An 11,333-nucleotide genomic window follows, 5' to 3' on the forward strand; every position below is an offset into this window, starting at 1 on the left:
ACCATGTCAACAAGAAGCTAACAAAGGGAGTGAATTGAGAAATGAAATGAATAATAAATAACATGGATGGGGAGTATTGATGATGGAAAAATAGTGTGACTAATTGATACCAATGGACACCAATAATACATACCACAGCCCAAATTTAAAAAAAATAAAATTTGAGTCAAATCATCAATCTCTCATAAACCTCTGCTTTTCTATCACAATGTTTCCTTTCATCCATTTTGTACTGTCACATGAAAATAAATTATGATGTAATTAATCACTTACTCACCTACGCACCCATAATAAATCTTGGAGTGAAGTGAGTGAAAGAAAAATAAAGAAAATTCTAACTCACACACAATTTCAAATGCTAAATTATAATATTTGTCTTTTAACTATTATTATTTTTTTAGATAGGAAGGTGGAGTGATATTATTTTAAAGTAACTCTCTTGTTGCATATTTAGAGAAAAATGGTTTTTAATTCTTTAATAGAACATTTTTAAGTTTGCGAGGTTGCATAAAATTAGATTGGTTTTATGTATGATCTAAATCCAAAGGAAAAAAGGAAAGATTGTTGAAGAAAACTTGGATTGTATTGTGAAGAATATGTTTTCTATTAGGATGAATAAAAGATCCAACGTTTGCAAGTTTTTCTTCATACTAGGGTTTCCTAGGCACATCTTGTTTATAATTAGCTTTATTTATTGTTTTTGTTTCTACTATTATTTGTTGTTTATAAGCCCATACATGGTATTAGATCTCAATATAACTTTAATACATATTAATTATACTTCATAGACTAACAATTCATTATCAGGGCTATTCTGTGAATTTATTGTGCAATTAATCTATAGTAGGGTTATTTTGTAAATTTCTTGTGCATTAATATGTAGCAGGGTTATTTTGTAAATTTATTGCATATTAATCTTTGAGTGTATTCCACATTTCCTTGAAAATGTATTTCCCTAATAGACAAGGAATTAAATAATCTCATGCTCCATCAATAATGATTCTTTAAGCTTTGTCCTCCTTGACTTCATACAAATCCAAAGCAACAAAGATCATTTACTAGTGGTGTCACTAATGTATTAGCATAGACCTATAACTTGTTCTCCTTTATTACATATGTAAATCAAACCTTCCACTATAATAATTTAGACACACCCGTAATCATGTTCTCATATCAAAAAGTAGTTGCCATAGCCACAAAAGAACTTGGAGACAATTTTTTCCTTTGAAATATGCATCACAATTCTTGGCTTTGTATTAAGACTTTATAGCTCCAATACCATTTTAGTTTCTTATAACCCAACTATAGATTAATTGCACTAACAAATTCACAAATAGAAATTCTATCTGATTATCAATCAATGCTCCAGATTTACTAACAAAAAATAGTAGTAGAAGAAAAGAACAACAAGAGAAGCCAATCACAAAAAAACAAAAAAATGTACCAAAAAAACCTAGTATGGAGAAAAACTTGCAAATGTTTGATCTTTTATCCAACCTAACAAAAAATTTATTCTTCACCATACAATTTAAGTTTGCTTCAAGAATCTCACATATATAGAGTTTACAACTTTACTTAGCTTGTAAGGAAACAAATATTTCCTTTCTTTCTTTGGCTTTAAAGCATATTTTTAATCACACAAATCTGATGCAATCTCACAAATTTAGAAATGTCCTTTTCAAAAAATAAAACAAATTGATTACTTAAATATCAAACTCAAGTAGCTTTAAAGAAACTCTACTACACCTTCCTAAATTAAAAAATAACATCAATGCATTTTGATTCCACACTTACAAAATTATACCTTTTAAAAAACATAATGTTTTATTATGAAATAAAATATAGTTCAAATTATGAGAAAAGTTTGCAGTTAGAATTCAACTCAATTATTTTACTAAAAAATATATATTTTCTTAAACATTATTTATACTAAAATATTTATGAGATTGATAAATTCTATTGGGTACTAAAGTCGACAGCAAAAGATGTTTCATTATGCAGGTTGATCTAGTCAAAATAAAGGATGGCAACTAAAATGATGAAAGTGTACTAATGTATTAATGTTAAAATGTACTCAAAACACTAAATCAATGATAATGTAAGCAATCTAAACTGCATAGTTTTTAAAATAATAGACATGTATATTTGTACTTGCTATTCTAGGGTGAAGTCTTAATTTACCACTGAATTCAAGGCAGAATAAACTTCATGCTACACTAGGGGTTTTTGTCCCCATGCTTTTTGCACCAGTGCTCACACTTGAATGACTTGTAAAATAATTATTTTAATATTAATAAAATTATTTAGGACAAAGCCTATTATAGAAAAAAAAGGAAAATACAATTCAAATTTATTCTTAAATAAGACTTCATCAATTTCAAAATCACTTAAAAAAAAATTAAGTGAAAATTCATTCACATAGAGTTCACCAACTATAGATAGAGAAAAAAATAGTTAATGTAAGAATATGAAAACCTAACCACATAAAACATGAATCATATTCACACTACAACTTTAGGGGTCATTTTGTGATGACCATTTGCTATGACAATGACTAATTAATGTGAATTTAACATTTTTTTGAAACTATCTCTGATGCTATTGATATTGAGATGACTCTGTCAATATATTGATGACAAAGAAAATATTAGGAAAAAAAGAAAAGAGATCTGAAAATCACAATTTCCAAACATATCTCTGCGAAGGTCGAGCGTGAAAAAATGTGAAAAACATTCCCAAATGAAGCAACACACATGAAAATGAAAAACCATGGCTATAATTTACAACCAATGAAGGGCTAAAATATATAGATAGGTTTTTTAATCTTCATTTTAAAAGTGCAAGTTTTATTGGGGGATTAGGTGAATGGAAGGGTAACTATCTGCCATTAAATTTTAATTGCTCGTGTTATTATTTATGCCCCCACCTAGTTATTTGATTCATTCATTTCATTTAGGATTTAGGAGTGAATATGTATTTTGTCTCTTGCCATGCATTTTTATCTTGATGTGCATTTGGTGTCTCTTGCCCTATCTAAGAATGATATGTGCATACTAAATGGTGAGTGCCTATATGTACATAATGTCTTTCTAGTTTCTTTCCACTCACATGATCATTCATTTATTAGGGATTCAAAAATGAATATATATATATATATATATATATATATATATATATATATATATATATATATATATATATATATATATATATATATATATATATATATATATATATATATATATATATATATATATATATATATATATATATATATATATATATATATATATATATATATATATATATATATATATATATATATATATATATATATATATATATATATATATATATATATATATATATATATATATATATATATATATATAATGTTGATGTGCCCTTGTGATCTAGGTGTCTAAAGTGATCTTTAACAATCGAGAAGGAAGAAAGGGAAAAAGAAAAGGGAGGGTTTTATTGGTTGTGGAATTCCCATAGGGTAATTTGATCTCAGATGATGATATGCACATATTGAATGGTAAGTTTCTATACAAAGTACCCCAAAATCATCTATTTCATACCTTCATTTGTAAACAATGTCTTTATAGTTTATTTCTACTAACATTCCTATTTCTCAATCTAAGCTATACCCTAGTTTTTTAATTCATTCTTAGCCCATTACCTAGTTCATCTAGATGGAGAACTTTTAATTTTCTTTATTTTCTTATCATCATTCTATATCTATGTACTTTTACTAGAAGGGAGTTATTTAATTACCTCTACAAATTTTTAGTGATATTATTGGAAATTATATTGGGTGAAATACCCATCTTAATATTATTATGTTTCTACATAAGTATTCTTTCCCTTTGAATACCAAATCATCATATGCATAGGTTGATGTTGGGATAACCTTTATATGTTAAGAATCATCTCCAATGGATATGAATTTCATGTCTTATCTATTGAGAGATTGTTGGAAGCATGAATGCTGATGATATTCCTATGGGGGATTATTGTAGATATGCTACTATGATGATATGTTACATTCATGACTGATTTTCTCATTGATGTCAACATAGCAGTCTTCTGTGGTATCTAATAGAAGAGAAGCAAAAATATCAAGTTCGTATGAATGGCTAGTTGAGTATTCTAACTATCTGAGGTTATGGGAGATACTTCTAAGTATCAAGTATATGAAAGTAACATCAAAAGAAGAAATGATAAGTTTGGAAGAAGTTATGTAAGTTTTGGTGATGTCTATTTTAAGATAGAATTTACAGAGGCATGTTCTGGTATACTTGTTATATCTCTTAGTAGAATTATTATTCTAAGAATTGAGGTTGAGGATGTGAAGAAGACATGTTGGTGATAATGTAGATAAGTTTTCTTGTCATAATATTACATGTAAAAAAAGATATTCAAGTTGCAAGGTGGAAGATTAATTTGATTGCTAAGTGCAAAATTTTCTTAATATGGTCCTATAATGATTAATTGAGAAGGTCTAACAACTAACTTAGGGAATTATTTTATGGGCTCAGTATAAAGGAAGGATATTTTCATTTATTATGAAGTATGGTATAGTATGGAATTGTATGGATATGAAGGGATTATAATTAGTAGTAAGACCAAAATGCGAGTTGAGCAAAGCTGAGTGGAAGTGAAGGAAAATTGCCAATGTTTTGTTGAGTGATTCAAGGTTTGATATTTTGATCTAAGGTTCATGACCTAGTCTACAAGGTATGATAGTGATTGGTTTAGTTGATAGAAGAAAGGAAAGGAGAACATAATAGTAAATTGCATATTCAAGCATTGAGCTCTTCTTGTAGTTGAAATTTTATGTTTGGGCAGTGGGCTCTTCTTGCATACATTGTACCACAACTCCTAATAGGGTTGGAATCTCCTAACAAGGATTCAAAGTCTCCTAATAGGTACTCATATTTACTAGATGTTGCAATACACTCCTAATAGGGTCCACCCTCTAACAATTAATATTTATATTAATACATCATCTTATGGGAATCATTGCCATTAAGGTTTTCCCTATGATCAAGGGTTTCCCTAGTCAACATATCTGGAGTAATTATCTATGTGCATCTAATTATGGTTTCTATTTACTTTGGTTAAATGGTTAAGTTTGTTTAAAGAAGATAAATATTTTAATTGTTGGATAATTGACCCCCCTCTCAGTTATCTTGGTGGACTATTGTTTCTAACAATTGGTATAAGAGCATTAGGTCCTTGAAGATAAAGCTTAAAAAATTTGGGAGGTTAGTGGAAAACTATTTCAGAAAAGATAGTGCTAAGTCTGATGGAGGAAATTTTGATACCACAAAAGATAGAGCTTCTTGGTGATAGATCAGAATTGTGTACATAATTGAGCACTAAGTTTTTTGGATAAAGGCATAAGTTCTAGATCTAAAGAAGACATGATGATCAAGGAAGGTTTTGGTCTACTTATGAAAAGAGAACCTAAAGTTATGGAAATTTTTTCTTGTTGGACATGTAATGAGTTTGATTATTTTTCATCTACATGCCCTAAAAGAGTAAGGAAAACTAGAAAGTGTTCACTTTCTAATGAATATGAAGAATTTAAAGCAAGTATGGAAAGATTCTTGAATGATTGTAATAATGAGCTTAAATTGGTTAAGGAAAAGGAAGTAGTAGAAGAGTTAGCTTTGGTAACTATTGTTGATCCAAAGGGTAACCATAAAAATGTGGAAGTTATCATTAACAATGATTTGCAGAATGAGAATTAGATTGAAGAATGAAGATCTGATCCTAGAGCAGAAGAAAGAGTTAAGTTGAAGATTCCTAAATAAAATAGCATTGTAGAAAGAAGGAACAAGTCAGTTAAAGAAGTAGAAAGAACTATGTTAGCTGAGAATGATGTATCCAAGATGTTTTGGAGAGAAGCTATGAATACAATGGCCTACACTATGAATAGAGTGCAAGTAAGGAAAGACACAAACAAGACCACTTATGAACTATGGTTTGGTCACTCACCTACAGTTAAGCATTTCAAAATTTTTGGGTGTAAGTGTTATATCAAAAGAGATGATGATATTTATAAGTTTGATGCTAGAAGTGATGAACGTATGGTTCTTGGTTATTCATTAAAAAGAAAGGCTTATAGATGCTATGATCTAAGAACCAAGCCTATTATGGAAAGTGACAATGTGAGAATTGATGAGAAATTCAGGATACAAGAAGGAATAGTTGATTATAATTTAGATGATGATGTTGTTACTACACCAAGGAATGATGAGGTATTTCTTGAGACTAACAATTATTTGTAGAATGAAGGAGAGCCAAGGTAGGAACAAAGCTTAGAACCTTGAGTATAGCCAAGAGTTGAGATATCAACTTCTAATTTGGGAAAGAATATGATAAAGAATCACCCATCCAAGCAGATCATTGAAAGTAGAGATAAAGGTGTAATGAAAAGAAGCAGAGTCAATGGAGAACTATGTTTGATATCTCAAGCTAAACCTAAGAATGGAGATGAAGTATGTAAAGAAAATCATTAGAAACAAGCTATGAAAGATGAATTAGATCAGATAATAAATAATGAGACATGGGAATTGGTCCCTAGACTAGTAGACAAGAATGTGATAGAAACTAAATGAGTACTCAGGAACAATATGAATGAACAAGGTGAAGTTTTAATGAGCAAGGAAAGATTGGTATGTAAAGGTTACTCAAAATAAGAAGGAATAGACTATGATGAGACCTATGCTCCAGTGGCTAGAATAGAAGCAGTAAGATTATTCTTAGCCTATGCATCCCAAAAGAAATTCAAAGTGTATCAAATGGATGTCAAGTCAACATTTCTAAATGAAAAATTTGAAGAAGTGTACATTGAGTATCTTGAAGGTTGTCATTTGATAGATGATAAGGGCATAGTAGGTAAACTAAAGAAAGCATTTTATGGCTTGAATCAAGCACTTAGAATTTGGTATGCAAGGTTGGACAAGCATTTGACAAAGCTTGGATATAGCACAGGTATGGTAGATAGTAATCTATATTGAAAAGAAATTGGTGATGGTTTTATGATTTTGGTAATTTTTTTGATGATATCATATTTGGAGGAAATGATGATGAATGAAGAAAGAATTTGAAATTAGTATGATAGGAGAAATGGAATAATTTCCAGGATTACATATTGTACAGAATAAAGAAGGAGTCTTTATTTATTAGACTAATTACTTGAAGGATCTAAAAAAAAGTTTTGGTTTGGAAACATGCAAACACATTGGAACACCTATGGTAACTAGAAACAAGTTATCTACAAAGGATGAGACACCTACTATTGAGAAGAAGAAGTACAGATCTATGATTGGAGGATTGTAATATCTGACTCAAACAAGGCCAAATATAAAAATTATAGTTGAAATTTTTGCAAGATTCCAAGCTGATCCCACAGATGCACATTATGCACCAGTTAAAATGATATTTAGATATCTAAAAGGAGCATCAAAGTTCAAATTATGGTATGATAGATCTAATGACTTTACTCTAAGTGCTAATACTAATGCTGATTAGGTAGGCAATATGGATGACAAAAACAACACCAGTGGTGGAGCCTTCTTTCTTGGAGGAAGATTAGTTTTTTGGCTAAGCAAGAAGTAGGATTGTACATCACAAAGTACAATAGAAGTAGAATATGTTGCAACAATAAACAATTGCAATCAAGTTGTTTAGATGAAGTAGATGCTAAAGGATATAAGGATAGAAATTAGTGAAAATATTGTCATACATTGTGAAAACACAAGCACAATAAATATGTCTAAGAATCTAGTGTTGCATTCAAGGACTAAACACATTTCTATTAAGTATCACATGTCTAGAGAGAAAGTTTCAAAAAAGGAAATTAGATTGGAGTATGTGAGCAGTTAAGAGCAGATTGTAGATATATTCACTAAGTCCCTTCCCAAAGAGACTTTTGAGTATTTACAAGGTATGCTAGGGGTTATGCCCCTTCCTACATTAGAGTAAATAATGAAAGAGTGCATCAATCTATAGAGCACCATTATTATCTAGACTAAATGCTGATGCTTCCTATATAGGGGAGTATTTGTGATGGATAGAGTCATCTAAGACTCTTGTTGGATGTTGTTTTGAATAGTTTATTTAGAAACTTGAGCTAAAAAAGAATCAGTTGTTGCAAAGTTTGATGGTTATTGAAACCTTTGACATTGATGTCAATGGGGGAGAAGTTTGGCATGAAAAACATCATGAGGAGAAACATCATGTGAGAAGATCATGAGGAAGAACATCATGGGAGCAAGTAAAACATGTTCAAAAGAAGCACAACATTGAATGAGAGTTTGATAGAAACAATATTAAGGTATATCAATGGGGGAGAATGTTTAATGAAGAGGATTTAGAAGGTTAACAATCTTGTTGGTATTCTTGGAACTAACATTTTCATCTATGTTGCCATTAATGCCAAAGGAGGATATTGTTGAGAGATTATTGGAAGCATGAATATTGATGATATTCCTATGGGGAGTATTGTATATATGCTACTATGATGATATGTTACATTCATGATTGAGTTTTTCATTGATGTCAACATAGAAGTCTTCTATGGTATTTGATAGAAGAGTAGCGAAAAGATCAAGTTGGTATGGATGGCTGGTTGAGTATTCTAACTATTTGAGGTTATGGGAGATACTTCTAAGTATCTAGTATATGTAGGTAATGTAAGAAGAAGAATTGATAAGTCTAGAAGAAGTTATGTAAGTTTTGGTGATGTCTGTTCTGAGATAGAGTTTATACAGGCATGTTTTGGTAAACTTGTTATATCTATTAGCATAATTATTATTCTAAGAATCAAGATTGAGGATGTGAAGAAGACATGTTAGTGATGATGTGGATATGTTCTCTCATCATAATATTACACATATGAAAATATATTAAAATTACAAGGCAAAAGATTAATGTTATCACTAAGTGTAACATGTTCTTAATGTGGTCCTATAATGATTAATTGAGAAGGTCTAATAACCAACTCAAGGAATTTTTTTATGGACTTAGTATAAAGGAAGGTCATTTTCCTTTATCATGAAGTATGTTATAGTATGGAATTGTATGGATGCAAATTGGTTATGAACAATAGTAAGAGTAGAATGTGAAGTTGGGCAGAGCAAAGTGAAAGTGAAGGAAACTTCATTGCTAAGGTTTTGTTTAGTGATCTGAGGTTTGCTATTTGGATTCAAGGTTTGTAACCTAGTCTAAGAGGTTTGATAGTGATTTGTTGAGCTGATAGAAAAAAGGAAAGAAGAACATAATAGTAAATTACATGTTTGAGTAGTGAGCTCTTCTTGTAGTTGAAATTGCATGTTTGGGTAGTGGGCTCTTCTTGCATACATTGTACCACAACTTTTAATAGGGTTGGCACAACTCCTAATAGGGTTCAAATCTCCTAATAGGGATTCAAAGTCTCCTAATAGGGAATCATATGTACTAAATTTTGTAATAGACTCCTAACAAGGTCCATCCTCTAACAAGGAATATTTATATTAGTACATCATCTTGTGGGCATCATTCCCACTAGGGTTTTTTCTCTAATCAAGGGTTTCCCTAGTCAACATATTTGGTGTAATTGTCTATGTGCATCTTATTATGGTTGTTGTTTACTTTGGTTGAATGGTTAAGTTTGTTTAAAGAAGATAAATGTTGTAATTTCTAGATAATTGATTCACCCCACCCCCCACCTACCCCTCCCCACTTCTCTTAGTTATCTTGGTGGACTATTGTTTCTAGCATTATTATCTACAAAATTTTATAGCCTTATTGCTAGGGAACTTATTGCATTAACTTCTTTGCATGACATGCATGCTTACTCTATAATTACATTTCATCTTGTGTCTACATAGAGCTTATTCTGAATAACATCACACATTCTAACTGGGCACAAAATACCATGCCATATCATTTTTCATACATACATAATTTTCTAAATCTCCTCATTTAGTAAAATTCCTTGCAAGTTTCCATTAAGCATGCATACTATACATGGAGTGACTTGAATATATTTTACAATTCCCATTAATTTATGCATATGAATCCAAATATTAGTTTAAGCATAAACTCAAATATTAGTTTAAGTCAAAATATTTATTTTCCATGCATATTTCTTAATGTTTTAATACTTTGATATAGATAATCATTTCATGATTTATATGTTCCACCTTGTTTTTCTCACATATCCTTATCTTAATGGTTATTTGAGAGAATAAAACTTGAATTGGCATAGGGGAGAGGATTTGGAAGGTGAGTGACGTCCAATAATTATGATGTTAGTAGACTTATTTGGTCCAACACCCATCAAAATGATCACGAGAAGTTGTCGCATATAAGATCAAAATATATAAAAATAAATATAATCATTACTATATTTTTTATATATGCATCAAATGAATAAATAAAAGCTTCTATGCCTTTTAACTACTTAAGCCCAAAATTATACTAATACAATCTAATGCTAATACATCTGGTATTTCTAGTGCAAAATCATACCCAAATTAGATTCACATAAAACCAAATGGGAAAATATCGCATGTCATAATTTATCAAGTTAATGTGGCAACCCAAAAAATACGCAGACAACTATATTGCCCATCCATTTCCATCAATGCAAGTATGAAGTGAAATCAAGTTTCTATCTACTAAAATAATGTAAACTTTAAGACCACCTAGTGCCTATGAATATGTCACCACTCAATTTTTTTCATCAATGTGTCCCATCATTCCAACTAAAGTATCCCTTCTTACCATGTCAAGTGCATGACTTGTGGTTGAATAAACATTAAAGCCAACAATAGATGAATTAAACATGTGTATGACCTCCATTTAACAATAAAATTCCATCAAATCTAAGATAAGTACAACAAAGGATTCAATACTTTCAATTGACACTGTTATTTCCAAAATTCAAACTTCAAAGTTACAAATTGATGGCATACAAATAACCCAAAATAAATCATTCTTCCCATTCAAGCCATTCAATATCCACCCAAGAGTAGCAAGAAAGAAGAAGTTATAAATTTAAAATTACTAAAGAGAAACAAGATAGTAGAAGACTAAGCCAAAAATAATAATGTTTGTTGGGTATGTTAAAAATAAAATATAGACTACATAGTGGTCTTTCATGTTTATTTCAATTCTAGTATTTCATTATTTTTCATCTAATTTTCAACTCTCTATTCATTTCCTTGTATTTATTCATATTTTTGTATACTACATATATTTACATATATTTTATTCATATCAAACTAAATTATTATATTTTAGCCAATTTTATATGTAGAAGTCATAGAGAA

Source organism: Cupressus sempervirens, chromosome 3 (genome assembly GCF_028749045.1).
Source record: "Cupressus sempervirens isolate cs-2001-9-10 chromosome 3, ASM2874904v1, whole genome shotgun sequence".
Classification (NCBI taxonomy): domain Eukaryota; kingdom Viridiplantae; phylum Streptophyta; class Pinopsida; order Cupressales; family Cupressaceae; genus Cupressus; species Cupressus sempervirens.